Genomic DNA, 18,143 nt, shown 5'->3' on the forward strand with positions numbered 1-18,143 from the left:
GTTGAGTTGGGGATTTGGGTTCAAGTTCATCTATATTTCTGTAGTGATTTAAGAGAACAAGCAAGATAAAGAAAGCAACTTCTCCCCACCTTTCTTGAGCCTTCTGCTACAATTCAGACCAAAGTCTTTTGAGGCTTGGAAAACTTTCTTCCAAGTTGCCCTGTTTATACTATAATCAAGAAATTGTCACACATCGGGTTTATTCTCAATGTGCAATGTTAGCTGGTTTTGCAAGAGGGCATGCAAAATCTTTATAATGTAGCATGCTACTCTCAGTTCAATTGATATATTTAGTAGATGGGTCCCAGTCCAACCTTCCTGGTCCAGTCAGGGAAATTTTGGGAAGTGAAATCAGGACTGCCTCTCCTCCTCTTCCCCCCCAGCTCTCAGCTATGCTACTGCCTGCCTTCTGCCTTTCCTTTTAGAAGAAACTGTGCACCCTCACATGTGATATAGGCATGCAAACGTGTATGAATAAAGGGCATGTACAAGTCTGAACCAAAACAAAGGCTGGGTGGGTCCAGTGGAGAGGGACTGGGCTGTTTGTCGGCTCCCTTGTTGGCTCTGCCACTTAGCAACTTGTCGGCTGGTGCAAATTACCCCCCGTCTCCAGGTCTCTTCCCATCTTCTGCTTGCCTTGCATATTTAGACATTAAGCTCTTGACCCTCATTATGTTTGCTTAATAACTAGCAGAATAGGATCATCGTGTCATTTGGGGCCTGGAGGCACTAACGCAGTCCAAGTAATTATCATGGGGTCTGGGCACACAAACACATTAACACGATGAATTCCAGTGTGTAAGCTACTCTCACAATAAGTGATGGGTTACACACCTTTACCCCGTGGAAAACGGAGGTTAGCCTGGGGTGGACACGTCTACACATTAATAAATGTGCTTTTGGTAGTGTGCATTGGAGTTTAGTACCTCCAGGCATTTATACACGTGATGATTAATTGAGTCTGCTCCAACACGCTGCAATTACAGCATGTCGGAGCAGACTCCCTGCTGTGTATAAGTAGGCACCCTCTATTGTGAGGAACTGGGAAAAGGTGCATTAGCCTATTTTCAGGTGCATTAGTGAAAGCACATGGGTTTTCGGCACATTAAAACAGGCTCATGCACATTAAAGCGCATGTGCAGATGAGCCTAGGGACAGTTAGCTTTCATCTACCACGGCATGCCCTGGGGCAGTAACTTTGGAGGAGCTGACATGCTCCTCCAAAGACATTTGCCTTTGCAAATGGTGCCTTTGCTGGCAGCAAAGGCACCAGTCGCAGGGCTCAAGTGCCTATATACTAATCCTAGGAGCATGGGAAACAAACAGGATGAACGAGCGCTCCTGCTTGCACTAAACACCTATGACTTAGTGGGGCTAACAGAAACCTGGTGGGATTCATCCCACGACTGGGCAGTACATATTGAGGGCTATAGATTGTACAGAAAGGACAGGTCGGGGAAGAAAGGGGGAGGGGTTGCGCTCTATGTCAATGAGCAATATACATCAACCCTCATCAAGACGGAATCGAAGGATGAGGAAATAGAAGGATTGTGGGTTAGGCTACATGGGGGGCAAGGAGAAAGGGATTTGGTGGTAGGGGTCTGCTACAGACCCCCACACCAAGGGGAAGAAAGAGATGCGGGGCTCCTGAGGCAACTCTCGGAGACCATAAAAGCTAAAGAGGCGGTAGTCATGGGGGACCTAAACTACCCGGACATCTGCTGGGAGACGCAGACAGCAAAGTCCCACCGCTCATGCAGGTTTCTAACCTGTGTACAGGACCTCCACCTGACACAGGAAGTACACGGTCCCACTAGGGGGAATACCTTACTGGATCTGGTATTGGCAAAGGGGGATGACATGGCAGGGGACCTCCAGATCAGTAGCCATCTGGGGGACAGTGATCACCTAATAATAGAATTCACCATAAGACGGCGAGTGGGTAAGGTAACTAGTAGGGTGCAAGTGCTAGACTTTAGGAAAGCTGATCTCAATGCACTCAGGCGATTAGTCAAGGACGCACTGCAGAGTAGGAGTTTTGAAGGGATGGGAGCCCAAGAAGGGTGGCTGTGCCTTAAGGAAACGATCTTTCGGGCACAAAGCAAGACGATCCCCGAGCGAGGCAAAAGAGGGAAAGGGGCCAGGAGGCTTCCATGGCTGACCAGAGAAATCCAGGGCAGCCTACGGGACAAAAGGGGAGCACATAAAAAGTGGAAACAGGGTGAGATCACTAAAGATGAATATACCTCCTCTGCTCGTGCTTGTAGGGAGGCAGTTAGGCGGGCCAAAGCTACCATGGAGCTGAGGATGGCAACCCAAGTAAAAGACAACAAGAAATTGTTTTTTAGATATATTGGGAGTAAAAGGAAGGCCCAGGGAGGAATAGGACCCCTGCTAAATGGGCAGAAACAATTGGTGACAGACAGGGGGGACAAGGCTGAACTCCTCAACGAGTTCTTTGCCTCAGTGTTCCTAAGCGAGGGGCACGACAAGTCTCTCACTGGGGTTGTAGAGAGGCAGCAGCAAGGCGCCAGACTTCCATACGTAGATCCTGAGGTGGTGCAGAGTCACTCGGAGGAACTGGATGCCTTTAAGTCGGCAGGCCCGGATGGGCTCCATCCGAGGGTGCTGAAGGCACTGGCCGACATCATTGCGCAGCCACTGGCAGGAATATTTGAACGCTCGTGGCGCACGGGCCAAGTCCCAGAGGACTGGAAAAGGGCCAATGTGGTCCCCATTTTCAAAAAGGGGAGGAAGGAGGACCCGGGCAACTATAGGCCAGTCAGTCTCACCTCCATCTTTGGCAAAGTCTTTGAAAAAATTATCAAGGCTCACATTTGCGAGAGCCCAGCAGGGCAAATTATGCTGAGGGGAAACCAGCATGGGTTTGTGGCGGGCAGATCGTGCCTGACCAATCTAGTCTCTTTCTATGACCAGGTTACGAAACGCCTGGACACAGGAGGAGGGGTGGATGTCGTATACTTAGACTTCAGGAAGGCCTTCGATACGGTATCCCACCCCATACTGGTGAACAAGTTAAGAGGCTGTGACTTGTATGACTACACAGTCCGGTAGGTGGCGAATTGGCTAGAGGGCCGCACCCAGAGAGTCGTGGTGGATGGGTCGGTCTCGACCTGGAAGGGTGTGGGCAGTGGGGTCCCACAGGGCTCGGTCCTTGGACCGATACTCTTCAATGTCTTCATCAGCGACTTGGACAAGGGAGTGAAGTGTACTCTGTCCAAGTTTGCAGATGACACAAAGCTATGGGGAGAAGTGGACACGCCGGAGGGCAGGGAACAGCTGCAGGCAGACCTGGACAGGTTGGACAAGTGGGCAGAAAACAACAGGATGCAGTTCAACAAGGAGAAATGCAAAGTGCTGCACCTAGGGAGGAAAAATGTCCAGCACACCTACAGCCTAGGGAATGACCTGCTGGGTGGCACAGAGGTGGAAAGGGATCTTGGAGTCCTAGTGGACTCCAAGATGAACATGAGTCGGCAGTGTGACGAAGCCATCAGAAAAGCCAATGGCACTTTATCGTGCATCAGCAGATGCATGACGAATAGGTCCAAGGAGGTGATACTTCCCCTCTATCGGGCGCTGGTCAGACCGCAGTTGGAGTACTGCGTGCAATTCTGGGCGCCACACTTCAAGAAGGATGCGGATAACCTGGAGAGGGTCCAGAGAAGGGCCACTCGTATGGTCAAGGGCCTGCAGACCAAGCCCTACGAGGAGAGACTAGAGAAACTGGACCTTTTCAGCCTCCACAAGTGAAGGTTGAGAGGCGACCTTGTGGCTGCCTATAAGTTCATCACGGGGGCACAGAAGGGAATTGGTGAGGATTTATTCACCAAGGCGCCCCCGGGGGTTACAAGAAACAATGGCCACAAGCTAGCAGAGAGCAGATTTATATTGGACATTAGGAAGAACTTCACAGTTCGAGTGGCCAAGGTCTGGAACGGGCTCCCAAGGGAGGTGGTGCTCTCCCCTACCCTGGGGGTCTTCAAGAGGAGGTTAGACGAGTATCTAGCTGGGGTCATCTAGACCCAGCACTCTTTCCTGCCTATGCAGGGGGTCGGACTCAATGATCTATTGAGGTCCCTTCCAACCCTAACATCTATGAATCTATGAATCTATGTTGTAAAACCTTGCCCTCCTTTATCACAAGGTAGGTTTCTCCTGTGCTTATGCACTTCATGATGTCTATATTTAGCTTGACTAACATGTTCCCTTAGAAAACACTTAGTACCTTTTATTTGAAAAGCTGTAAACCCCCAATTATGGCAGGTTTTGAAATCCAGTGTGGATTCGGCATGTGGCTTTTGAAATTCTGTACCAGTTTGGATGAGATCAAACTGTCAAAAATTGCCATTGCCATTTTCCATCTTTTTCTCCTAAGGAAAGTTTTTGCTACACTATACCAGAGTACCAGAATAATGACTGAGCATGAGCTGTCTAAGGCAGGGCCTGTGATGCATTGAAGCAGCGGCAGATGCGGTATTCAGTATAAAACAGGGCTAGGTCAAGTTCCTGCCTCCGGCTAAGTACCTCCCCGTCCCTGGACCCAGCGTATGGGCCAGTGGTCCATCCTCACTCCAGGGAACAGGAGCCCCCCACCTCCTGGGCAGGGGAGAGTAATGAACCTAGTTCTCACCCAAAACTATGCCCTAAACTAGCAAAAGTACAGCAAAAATGTTCCAACTTGAACCCTCCTTCATCCAAAGATAGAGCGGGGGCAATTTAGCTCACTGTATTGCTACAGGTGGATGCACATTTAACTGTTACAGTCCACTCCCCACCCTCTGCCCCCCTGTTTTATGAAACTTCTGCACATGAGCCATATGTCCATGCCCTAAAACCGCAGTTTGCATCTCCAGCACCACCCCGTGGACGTCTCGCCATCAGCTTCAGCTGCACACGTCTAAAAGGGCTCTTTATTTTCCGCTCCCCATGTTCTCTCCCCGTGTCCTTTGCTTTATTACCGCAAACAAAACCATGTTCCTGCCTGTCACCGAGGCCCCATAACCTACACATTTTCTTTGGCTCTGACCTTGCTCTTGGCCATCACATCCAGGCTAAGTCTAAGCCTCGCAGTTCCTTTCTGCATGACATCTCCAAGACGCAGCCTTTCCTACTCAGCCACCCAGCTAAAATCCTCCTCTCCGCCTTACCATGTCTCCTGTCAATTATTGCAACAGCCTTTTCTCTGGCCTTGACAAATGCAATCTTGCCCTGCTGCTATCCATTCAGATCTCTGCTGCTGAGATCATTTTTCCTCCCCCATTGCGCTGACCACGTCACCCCTGCTCTTTACATCCCACAGCTGGCTCCCCCTTCACTACCCCATCAACCATCAGCTGCCTGTCTCCACTTGCAAGGCCCTGCATGGCCTACCCCCACCTACCCATTATTTCTCAGTCTCGACCAAAATGTCAGCTCCTGACTTTGATCAGCCCATCTATCACCCACCTGTTACATTTTCAAGAAAATATCTTCATGCTTTTTCCACACACTGTCCACCCGGCATGGCAGGAGCTCTCCAGAAACACTCTGGGCCAACCTCCTTATTGCCTTACAGCTATCTTTTTTTTTCCCTGGATGGTGCCCACAAAACACCTAGCAGCAGCTCAGCTACCGGGTTGCCTATATGACCAATGCCCAACACTTTCTCACACAATACAGGGAAATACTATCATTTCCTTTTATTCCCCTCCCCGCCACGTCCCATCTTTTCATACCAATCCATTGTCTCTTGTCTTATACTTTGATTTTAAGCTCTTTGGGGAAGGGATTGCCTTTTTCTGCAATTTTTGGAGCGTCTCACACAGTAAAATCCTGGTTCTTGACTAAGACTCCTAGAGCTGATAATATAAATAATATGTACAAAAGATCCCACCATTAAAAGACTGTTAAGTTATAAAATGAAGTATTCGAATGTGAAGAGGTGGCAGCTCTGCAGCTTTCATTCGCCCTTTTTTTGTAAATGTAAAAAAACAGTCTTTCATTTTACATTTACAGTCTTTCATTTTGTCCACAGAAACCCCTCCCTTGCTCAGAGCACAAGGGAGGTGAATTAAAGGTGAGCGACTGTGAATATGGAATTTCCTAACTCAGCCGCTTGCCACTGCAACACAAATAATGCCCTTTTAATAGAGAGCATTTTAGTAGGCAGTGATTTTTATGGGCCTTTATCTATGTTAAAAGAACTTTAAGGATCCTGCAAAGTCAAAAGTTAAGGGATGCCAAAATAACGGTTGTCTAGGTAACCTTAATTCACCTCTCTTTGTGCCTATGCACGATGGTAGTCTTTAATTTCAAAACCACATGCCATTTTTTTTTTCCACAGGATGTCTCTCATACAGTGCACAGGACAGATCTGCTCAGGGAGAAGACTTAGGGTTAGGCAGTGAAGGAGCCTGCTTGATTTCTTGCAGAAGGTGGAAGGTGTGCAGTGAATGACACAGGGCTTGTAGGAAGAGAGAGGTTGGCACCCGGGTTAAGATCGTTGCCCTGGAGAAGCCAATTCTACCCCCAACAATGCCCTGGAGTCTTAAGTAACACTCGGCAAATCACTTAAGCCAAACTTTTCATAGTCAGTCATCAGTTGTGCATTCCTTATTTTCTGGGGGCCAGACTTGATGTGCCGGGGTCTGACTTGCAGAGTTGCTTCCAAAGTTAGTGGGAACTGTGGTTTGAGCAAATAAACCAATTGCTAAATACTCCAACAATTCAAGTCATTGGTGTCTCAGACTTGGCACCCCCCCAAAAAAAAAATCCAAAAAAAAAAAATCAACGGAGAAAATTTGACTATCGTTTCTCTCAGTTCTCAATCTGTAAAATGGGCATAGCAATGCCACTTCCTTTAAATAGCAGTGTTGTAAAAATAAATCATTGAATATTTTTAGCGGGGTGTCAGACGCTATGAGCATCACAGATATGCTGATCACAAAGCCCCCCTCTGCGCATTACAGGTATCGGGGCTGTTAACCAGTTAACTATGCAATTACTGCAAGACCAGCTCCGCGTGCAAAGCTTTCACACCACAACAAGCTCCAACCAGCTATAAAGTCAGACCTCAAAAATGCATTTAATTTGCACGTGTAGCAGGGTCTCCCCTGCAGTCGGGAGCCCCATCAGCTTACCTGGCTCCCAGCCTCAGGGGTGCACCATGCCCAGTAGCAGTAGGGTGCTGCCCTGATCCAAAGTCCCACTGCTGCAGATGCTGGGCTCCCGCATGCATGCCTCCCAGTGCCAGGACCCAGCTGGACAGGGTTTGATATCCCACCGGGAGGTTTTCACACATCTCTGAGGCTAGGAGCTGAGAGCAGCTGCATCTCTTGCCCTAGGGATGCATCGGGTGCCCCTGCAGCTGGGAGCCCAGGATTGGGCTCTCCCTGCACTGGCAATAGAGGATGCAATAACACTGAATGCGCCATCCCACCATCGCACATCCTGGCCTGCACACGTGGCGTGGCAGGAGGCACATGAGATCCCATCACACCCTTACCTGCATGCGTACAGGGGCCCCAAACGAAGAACTCACTTCAGAGCAGAGTTTTAATAATGCACAGTAAAATAAAGCGACGGTCACGTGTTGAACCTGAAAGATAAAGCAAAATCCTTAAATAGCTGCTCTTAGAAATCACAGGCAATCTCGCGCACTGAAAGAAGGAAGGGCCGCGTGGAAAAAATAGCATGTCATTACATCATTTGACTATCGTTTGCGAACACACAAAAGGGCCAGATGAATGTTGCACAGGCAGCCTTCATTCTCTTATTAGTTCACTTTTGAGGGCTTGAGTTTGCAACCTAGATCACTTTCTTTTAATATAGGCTGTCTGTCTATATAATGTAATGGATTTTTTTTAAAGCAAATAAAATACAAAATTCCTTCACACAACATCATTCAGACTAACACAGCTACATACCTCTCTAATCGTGCAGACGCCCATGCAGGCTAGCAGCAGGATGTGAGCCTTCACATCTATTCCACAGACCTCGCCCACTTGAACTCTCGGAGGAGCTCGCAGCGGCGGTGGACTGTCTTCGTGACTGGGTGCGTCTACAATCCTGAGCCTGCCACCAAAAACCAAGTTCTGCCACCCACTACACACCCAGGAATGCAGCAAAAAAGATGCTTTCTCGAGGTCAAAAAGCATCACTTTTGTTTGCTATACAAAATCCACGTTATTCCTTTAAAACTGTTCTGAAAAAGTTATGTATCCTTTTTACACTTGGATGTCCTCTATTAGCAATGATGTCTATATAATCCTTATAATGTAGCATGCTACTCTCAGTTCAATTGATATATCTAGTAGTTAGCTATTAAATAGCCAGTTTCTGCTTTGAAGTACAAGGGGGTCACCTCCCTAAAATATTTCTACGGTCTAAAGTAACTGTGGGTGTCCTCATTATTCATATATAAACTTAATAAATGAAGTCCTACTGAGCTTTGGGTTGCAAACTGTAACCTGAAAATACACCAGCCTGTTGCTCCCCTCGCTCAAAAGGATGTTCATTTAATACAAGGCCAAGTTCAAAGCTTCAGTCCTAATATTCAAAGTCCTCCGTGGAGTTGGCCAAAAAAGTGGTTGTCTTTGGCAGTTACTGTCTTTGGCAATAATACAGTTGTCAACCTCAACGGTGCAGCTAAGGAAGGGCAGAAGATGAACTTTTTGGGTTCCTTGGGATTTTTTACCGTGGGAGATTAGAATAGCCATTAAATTAACAATCTTCACAACAAAGTGTGAAACTCACTTCCAGAGCTTTGCTTTCTCATAACAACTCCATGTAGCAAGCCAAAAAAGAAGAGAGAGAGCGATAAGGACATAAAAACACCAAAATAGACAAAAACTACTTTTTCTGCCCCAGGAGAAAAAAGGGGAGGGGAAATTATATTGCTAGACTTATTATGTTTTTGTCATCCTCCTTCTCATTAAAGGTTTAGTTGCTAAATTTCTCGGTGCTCCTGCGAAAATGTAGCTCGAGACAGAATTGTGGCAACGAGTACCCCAGGTAATGTTTTTAGGCGGAAAAGCACTTCCTTGAATCTGCTTTAAATGTGCTCTCCGGATTCCCATGAGTGCCCCCTTTTTCTTGCATCAGGAGTCTGTACCATCCTTGGCCATCTGGGCGGCACCGACACAGGTCGTTGTGGAGGACTGTGTGGAGAACGCCTGCGAGGGGTCGATACGGGGCAGCCATTGCCAGGGCCTGCAAAGGGTGTCACAAACAGCATTTACCTTGCAGCGCTAGCTAAAAAGGAAGGGGAGTTACGTCTCGGTACAGTGGTGATGGCAGGGATGCAAGGGCTCAGCCGGCCCCTCCACATGTGACGACTCCCGCGTTTCCCCCCCTCCCTACATTTACACACAAGTGCAAGAGAAGCCAATCTTTGGTCTTCCGTGAAGTTTTGTTGTACGTATAACAATCTAGTCACTGTGAACAGGGAGTATGGCAATGCCAACACATTCACATTGGCTCGGCTCTTCCTTAACTTGTCTCTATTCATGTGCATGGAGCTAGGCCAGAGCCAGCCCCTCAGCTCAAGCCAGGCTCAAGCCTTCTTTGGCTTGCCCACCTCTACCCTTTCGGAGAGAGGGTACAGGCTGTACAATACATCATCTGTTATGTAATTATAACAAGCTAGCAGTTCCGGTTTTCTTGTCGGTGACAGAAATATATTATCAGGTCTCCGTCCCCTCCCATCCCCCCGGCTCCATTCATCTGATCCCTTTGAGGTTCACTACAGAAATACTGTACTGCAAGTAGCTTTGCTATGTACAACAAGTTTGCTGTTCAAAGTACAGTACTTTTGTTTCTTTGTACGCCCCACAGACGATTTGCAACACAGACTTGGAGCCAACTTCAGTCCTGGTGCAACTCCACTGAAGATAATGGAATCGCTCTGCTTACGCCCGGGCCGAATCTGGCTTTTCGTTTCGGTCCTTCCCCGTTTGTTTGATTCCATATAAAATCAATCTCCTACGTTCATCAGAATTGCCTCAGTGCAGAAAGAGAGCCGTTCATCCCAAAGGATCCCAAAATGTTTTACAAACTAGGAATTGAACTGGAGAAATTCCCAAACTAAAACCCTGGATTATAACACCCTAGGACATTACAGGAGTTTGGATCCAATCTGAACGATGCAGCTGAGGCCAGTCTCTCTGAACACTGAAATGCAACCACCTCTGAGGGTGAAACGTGGCTGCTTTATTAAAAGTGCACAGCAAAGCTAGGATATTAAACCAGGAAAGGAGTAATTCCCCGTGCAATTGAAGCAACAGGTGGAAATGCCCTCAAAACCAGATTGCAACACTGAACAGAGATTTCCAACTATCTATGCTAAAACTATGAAGACCTAGGTAGTATATTAGCTGTTATTAGAAAATAAATGAGTGCAGTTAGAATTAATTCCTCCACTTGCAGTTCAGAAAGATTTTGGCATTCCTCATCCACAATTATCAGTAAATCCCCAAAGTACAAATCAGCAGGTAATCTGTTCAGTGTAACTAGATAGTCCCATCGTATATGTGGATTTAACAAGTCCAACGACCCAGAAAGATACCGATTACAAGAGAATCAACTTCCTCTTTCCTTCACCCTGGGGAAAAATTTAATAAAATGGCAATCACATCCTTACTCTACCATACGCTGCAGAGTGCTAAGTCCAGATATCCATGGCTTTACCTTATTATTTGAGATAACTGAAGATATGAAGCAGGCCAAAAAACAAGAATTGTTTCAAACACACACACAAAAATTAATACGTATCTGGTTCCAGCACAAAGACTAGAAATCTCGGCATTTTTCATGGGGGAAAAAAATCTACGCACCGCAGTATTCACGTGGGATGTTGGACACCCTAGTTCAAGACCCTGCTCTACTCAATGCCTCCCACATCGCCTCGAATATCCTAATTCCCCAACCAATCGTCTATTCTGGAGGACTCTCCCTCCCTTCTGACCAGTAAATCCATCCTAGATATAAGAAAGAAAACCAACTCTTTCCCCCCACAAATTGTCAAAGTTGACAAGTTTCTATGAAAAGTTGCATGTTTGACAAATCACCCTTTTCCAACAACACAACAGCACGTCCAAAAAACTCCAGCCAGCTAACATAAGAAATACCACTATAGCTGCAAATTTAGGATCATCGCAGGAAAAAAAGCAGGCTTCAATGAGCAAGGTACCGGCTCCGGTCTCCTGTCGGTACCTTGCTCATTGAGGCCTGCCGTGATGATCCTGAATTTGTAGGCATGGCGGTACTTCATATTGTAGCTGGCTGGAGATTTTTTGGATGCGCTGTCGTGTTGTTGGAAAAGGGTGATTTGTCAAAAGTGCAACTTTTCATAAAAACTTGTCAACTTGGACAATTTTGGCACTGGTTTTTTTTAGAGCTGGCTGGAGAATTTTTATTCTCCTGGTAAAAGGAGTCAGCACTTTGCTCGTCGAGGCCTGCTGTTTTCCTGGGCTGATCTGAATAGATGCAGCCAAAGGCAGTTCAAAACACAGGATCTTACAGCACACCAGCCGCCATCCACACCTTTAGACATGCACTAATGGGCCGGAGCCCCTTCTTGCCTACCTTCCCCAAGCAAGAATGTGGTCACATCAGCCCCACAGTGGCTCCAGGCAACAGGATGCTTATTTAAAAAGGATAGCATTAAAATCATGCTGCTTGCACAGCAAAACCTTCTTGCCTGCAATATTGCTTCCAACCGCGGTGCTGGAGCTCATTGCGAGAGCTTCTCTCCAAAGAGCCGCCAATGGCCATGAAACCCCCAGGGTCCTGCAGCTCCCTTAATGCTCCCGCCTGCCACACCACCCTCCAGCCCCTTCATTGCAGCCTCTGCCCTGTCTCTGGGGCTGTGAGAGCAAGAGGAGAGAGGCCAGCCCCATCCTCCATCTCATCTGAAGACTGCCGTGCTACTTTTACTGGGAGAATAAAGAAGAGCAAGGCTTCAAATCATTTCAGATTGATCTTTAGATGAACCTGGCAAACTACATGTCTGCCATCAGTCCTATGGGTCTTTTCTCATTCCTATTCTTTTTATCTCCTTCTCCCTTTCTTGGTTTCTTAGATTCATTAGACTCCCTCTTATTCCTGCTCCAATTTCCTCCCCCTTTTCTAACCAACCTTCCCTTCTCTCTCCTTAAAATATATGTCCTTCATGAATCCTTCCAGCCAGCGGCTCACCACAAATCTCCTTCTCAGGAGACTAAAAACTGCTGTCCTGTGTTGTGCTTTGTCCACACTATAGGACTGGTCATTCTGATGTTTTACAATGCAAATGTCACGCAGTTTTATAAATATGCATGCAGCCTACAGTGGATCGTGATCATGTGAAAGCTATTGGATCTTGCACTGAAAAGACAACTTTGTACTTGGTGGCGTTGGAGTGGTGTTGTAACCATGATAATCCAGGAAATATGAGAGACAAGGATTTTTTGCGGGTCATTTTTATCCATAGATGTTAGGGTCGGAAAGGACATCGGAAGGACATTGAGTCCGACCCCCTGCCCTGGGCAGGAAAGAGCGCTGCGTTCAGGGTATTGGACCTATCCCAACTACGCAAGTGGTTGAATAAAAGATATCACCCCTCCAAATCCTTGACCATCAGTTTCAAAATGTCCATAATAGCAGGATTTTCTTCCATACATTCACAGATTGTAAGCCCAGAAGAGACCACTAGCTCATCTAGCCTGCTCTGGTTCTTCCTAAACTACCAAATTTTGGGGAGTGCCCTCAGGTCCCCCAGGAGCCCTAATTACATCACAACTAAGTTACCCCTGCAACCCCTATATCATGAAACATCCCTTGTTATATCTGAGCCCCAAAGGCAGGCAGCAACTACTACGGGCAAAACAAACTAGTTTTCACACACGGAGGCAGACGGGGAACAGCAGAAAGCTAGTCTTATTAAGAAGGTCCTAAAAAAAATGAAAACTGGAAAGAAATGTTAAATTCAAAAGGTCACAGGAAGTCAGTCAAGAAAGAGGTGATCAAAAGAAAAATGGAAGAGTTAAGACAAACGCCATGTCATTTTGGACCACTAGTAATCCCAAAACTGCTCCTGACTCCATTAAAGATAAAATTATCACTCTTTTTGTAGTATAGAATAGGATCCCCAGTGGTAAGCACTTTACAGACATCACTAACAAAAAGATACTACCTCAAAGAAGATGCAACCTTAGGCAAGTCGAGACCAGAATCTGAGTGCAGCCACTATAAAAGCACATGTGTAATGGCAGTCCTGATTCTGGGTCTTTGGAAATTAATAGCTTTGACTGATTTCAGTAGTTCAGAATCAGGCTCACATCTTATAACCCCTTTAAAATGTCACCCAATTATTAGACCAACACGGCTACAACCTCCACCCCTGCAACATGTCCTTAGACCAACACGGCTACAACCTCCACCCCTGCAACACGTCCTTAGACCAACACGGCTACAACCTCCACCCCTGCAACACGTCCTTAGACCAACACGGCTACAACCTCCACCCCTGCAACACGTCCTTAGACCAACACTGCTACAACCTCCACCCCTGCAACACGTCCTTACACCAACACGGCTACAACCTCCACCCCTGCAACACGTCCTTAGACCAACACTGCTACAACCTCCACCCCTGCAACACGTCCTTACACCAACACGGCTACAACCTCCACCCCTGCAACATGTCCTTACACCAACACAGCTACAACCTACACCCTTTTCAACACATCCTTAGACCAATGCGGCTACAACCTACACCCCTGCAACACGTCCTTGGACCAACACAGCTACAACCTACACCCTTTGCAACACGTCCTTAGACCAACACGGCTACAACCTACACCCTTTGCAACACGTCCTTAGACCAACACAGCTACAACCTACACCCTTTGCAACACGTCCTTAGACCAACACGGCTACAACCTACACCCTTTGCAACACGTCCTTACACCAACATGGCTACAACCTACACCCCTGCAACATGTCCTTAGACCAACACGGCTACAATCCCTGCACCCATGTATTAGTGTATTTATTCGAAAGTTTTAGGTTTATTGCTGGGTACAAAGCGTTTCCTATTACAATATAACTAAGAACATCTAAACCCCTGTTCACCAGGGAGGCTTTAAGTCTGTGTACAAAAACGGCATAGACATCTGGCAATTAAGTGACTGTGCACACAAATAGATTGTGTGTGGGTGCAGTTATCTGTCTTGAACACCGACATGCATGTCCTGGGCATGCAAGATGAACTGAATAAAATGTTGTTAGTGCAGGCAAGGAATAGCAAAAGATTGGACCCTCACGCCCAAGACGAATAAAAGTTACCCCATTCAGACTGTAAATGAAAGGAATTCACGCACATGAGAATTACAGCCTAAGCAACTTGTCTAGGTGTTTAAAGTCCTTATAACTACAGCATTTCCCAAGAAAACAATATAAATATCTTCCTTTCTGCTTTTCAAACCTACAAGAAAAATAGCTGGTTGATAGAAGGCAAACTTCCCCCCCCTCATTTTTAAAGTGTTCATATGCATGTAACCAGATAGAACGGACATGAGAAAATTAAGCCAAACAGATGAGTTCTGCATTTAGTTCTCAACAGGGTGCAGCTAATTCATACTTCATTTGACAGTAAAAACCAAACTGGAAAAAGAGAAAAACGAAATGAACTTTACCAACTATTTTATTTTCAGAAAACTCTTTTGTTGGTTAAAATACCGATACGGAAGTAAAAACCATCCTGGGAAGATATTAAACTTTTCATAGTGAAGGCTACTTTCATTTACATTGAAAGTGAAATACTTTATCCTGACCTATATATGTGCTTGCCAAGATTCTGGCTCCACTATACCCGGGGTCTTTACCATGCTATCACCAAGAAGAAGAGCAATTCCCTTTTTTTTTTTTTAATAAAAAAAGCAAATAATAGGCACTGCCAATAGCCATTGTTGACCTGAGTCAAAAGTGTTTGAAATTAATTTATCCGCTTTGGATGGTGTATAAATTTCTCATTACAAGTGTCAGTGATGGACAAGAAACCATTCCAAAAAATGTATTGGGTATCATGCCAAACTCTGTAATCAAGGTCTCTTGCAGAGACTCTGGAGTATACAAAGGGTTTCACACAGTCAGGAGCGTTAGCTATGCATGCTTTCCCGTTGCCTGGGCTCAGCCAAATACTCTGTGAGAACAACACGTATATACACTTTGTTTTATTATGCCTCACAGATGCTGTTTTGTTTTATATTTCAAGCTTTGTCAGGTCTAATGTTTGTTCCTTCTTCACACACCCCTCCGCCCCCCGCCACAAAATAACAACACAAAAATTCTGAACTGCTTCCTAGAAAGCACCCGTATTGATTACATAAATGGACTTTCTTGGAAAGTCATGGGGGGGGGGGGAAATGGGGTTTCTTCTACTCGCAACCAAAAATGGCAACCGTTGAACAGATCTGGTCAATGACAGTAAGAGAATAAGCCCAGCAGAAGTGGTAATATATTGGGTTACACTTATGCCAACTTGCCAAGTCAAGTTCTTTTTCTCAAGCACATGTACAGTTTGTTCTTGCTATCCCCAGTTAACTCGGCGCTCTGAATAGAAGAGATGGGAACCGCTCAAAGGCCACAATGGCATGTTCTACTTAGGGTTTCCTTTCGACGCTAACTATTGTGCGTAGCACTCTTTATAACTACAGTCAAGCACTCTCAAATGAGACTGCATTAATTGAAGGGATATGAGGCTCCATTTTCCTTACCTTGCAAAAAATTCTGCATAATCCATTGCCAGTCTTTACCCAAATTGATGTATTATAGGCAGAGTATTAGATTTAGTGTGTGATTTTAAAAAAAAAGAAAAAAAAAGAGATGATCGAAATCAGCTGGATTGTCTTGCATGAATTCGGATGTTGCTATGTAAACTTTGGCCAAGTTCACCGATGTCACCAAACTTTGGGGTAAAGAATCCCCACCTGGGGACAGGGGAGTAATCCAGGCTGACCTTGACAGGCTTAAGAAGTGGATGGACGAGAACCTGATGGTGTTTAACACCGAAAAATGCAAGGTTCTCCACCTTGGGAGGAAAAACCTGCAGCATGTCTATAGGCTCGGCAGTGCTACACTTGCTAGTACTATGGAAGAAAGAGACTTGGGGGTCATGATTGACCACAAGATGAACATGAGCCTTCAGTGTGATGCTGTGGCTAGTAAAGCGAGCAAAACGCCGGCTTGCATCCATAGATGCTTCCCAAGCAAATCCCAAGATGTCATTCTCCCGTTGTACTCGGCCTTAGTGAGGCTGCAGCTGAAGTACTGCGTCCAGTTTTGAGGTCCACAATTCAAAAAGGATGTGGAGAAGCTTGAGAGAGTCCAGAGAAGAGCCACACACGATCAGAGGTCAAGAAAACAGACCTTACGATGAGTGGCTGAGAGCCATGGGACTTTTCAGCCTGGAAAAGCGCAGGCTCAGGTGTGATCTGATGGCCACCTATAAGTTTATCAGAGGTGCTCACCAGGATCTGGGGGAACGTCTGTTCACCAGAGCGCCCCAAGGGATGAAAAGGTTGAACGGTTACAAACTCCTCCATGACCGTTTCAGGCTGGACATAAGGAAGAACTTCTTTACTGTCCCCGAAGGTTTGGAATAGACTACTGCCGGAGGTGGCTCAAGTACCCACTTTGAACACCTTCGAGAGAAACCTGGGTGTTTTTCTTGCTGGGATCCTATGACCCCAGCTGACTTCCTGCCCTTCAGGCGAGGGGCTGGACTTGATCTTCTGAGGTCCCTTCCAGCCCAAATGTCTATGAAATCTATGAAACCAAAATCAGCTGGGTTGTCTTGCATGAATTCGGATGTTCCTGTTTAAGCCAGCAGCAAAAGAGCATCAGAATGATGATATCGTCCCAGAAACACATGTAGCACGCCTGATTATTCCAAGTTTCTATGGGAACCTAGCAACAGACATTTTGGATCAAACCAACTTATGTCATCCAGGACTCTTTTTTCTAGTAGCAGCAGATACAACGGCAGGTAAAACTTTAGTGGCCCTTAATCCACAACTATGGCAAGAAAAAAAAAGGAGGTCTGTGAGGAAGTTTCTTCCTAGCCCAAGGAAGACAAAAGTCGGATGACATCCTGAATCATGCAAATTGGTATCTTTTTTGTAGCTGGATGGAGTATGGAGAAGGCTGTTTCTGAGTGCCAAAGCAATTTCCATTCTAACCCCTGTTTTCAGTCACTCAGTTTGTCCAAGTTTTTGTTTTTCAAGCTCAATTTTCCAGGTTTGGTGTTTGCCAAAAGATGGATTTTTCTCTTGGAGAATTCGAGTAAAATTCAGCTTGTTCAGCCATTTTTTGAGGATATGTAGAGGAAACAATACACTTTCATTTTTTTTTTTTGAATAATTTGTTTTGGAATCACTCCATTGAGATGAAAATGGATGTTAAAATCATGTTTACAGAGCCGCATTTAAATGTGTGCGTGCATGTGTATGCACATGTGTATATATGCATGCATTTATAAATATGCATGCACACATGCACATACACAGATGCATATGTATATAGATATAATTATATATTACAGCCATTTTTGAGAAAAAGAAGAGTAAAAGAAATAATACACATGCACTCTTCAATATTGTGTTTGGGAGCAGCTCTTCCAGGTAAAAACCAATGTTGATTTAGCTGACGTACAAAAAAATACATAGTGTTTATATAGCAGCATTTATTCAGCAGCATCTAAGTACGTGTGTGTGTGTGTGTGTGTGTGTGTGTGTGTTTATATGCGTATGTATAAACCAGTTTTAATAACTAGCCACTAGTCCAAGGAGGTACCTAGGGTGCATTTGTGATTAAATTAGCAGTATAAAGGAAAATGAGGTAAGTTCTTAGGAGCCCTATCTCATTTACCGTACGATAACTTTAAGGTGCACTAAAACAGTAGGCAATAAGTTACAGTAAGCACAATAAAGTAACAGTAATAATAACCACATCTGCAATGGATAGCACAGATAATATGGCAAAGAGTCTCAGTTTTTGGTGATCTGACAATTTTTCCTTTTTTGCTAAAAAAAAAATTGATATCATTACTATATTGGGAATTTTCCAAACTATTTTATTCTCAAAATTATTCATTCCCTCCC

General features: G+C 45.5%; 1 long non-coding RNA gene across 2 annotated transcripts in view; it reads right to left on the minus strand.

Moving 5' to 3' along the window:
• LOC132250419 (uncharacterized) overlaps positions 1-18,143 on the minus strand; it is a 44,408-nt gene that overhangs the window by 12,492 nt on the left and 13,773 nt on the right. For both annotated transcript variants that reach the window (XR_009462144.1, XR_009462143.1), the window contains exon 2: positions 7,508-7,600. This is a non-coding gene — a long non-coding RNA (uncharacterized LOC132250419). The remainder of the gene's footprint in view (positions 1-7,507; positions 7,601-18,143) is intronic.

Source organism: Alligator mississippiensis, chromosome 4 (genome assembly GCF_030867095.1).
Source record: "Alligator mississippiensis isolate rAllMis1 chromosome 4, rAllMis1, whole genome shotgun sequence".
NCBI classification, from domain to species: domain Eukaryota; kingdom Metazoa; phylum Chordata; order Crocodylia; family Alligatoridae; genus Alligator; species Alligator mississippiensis.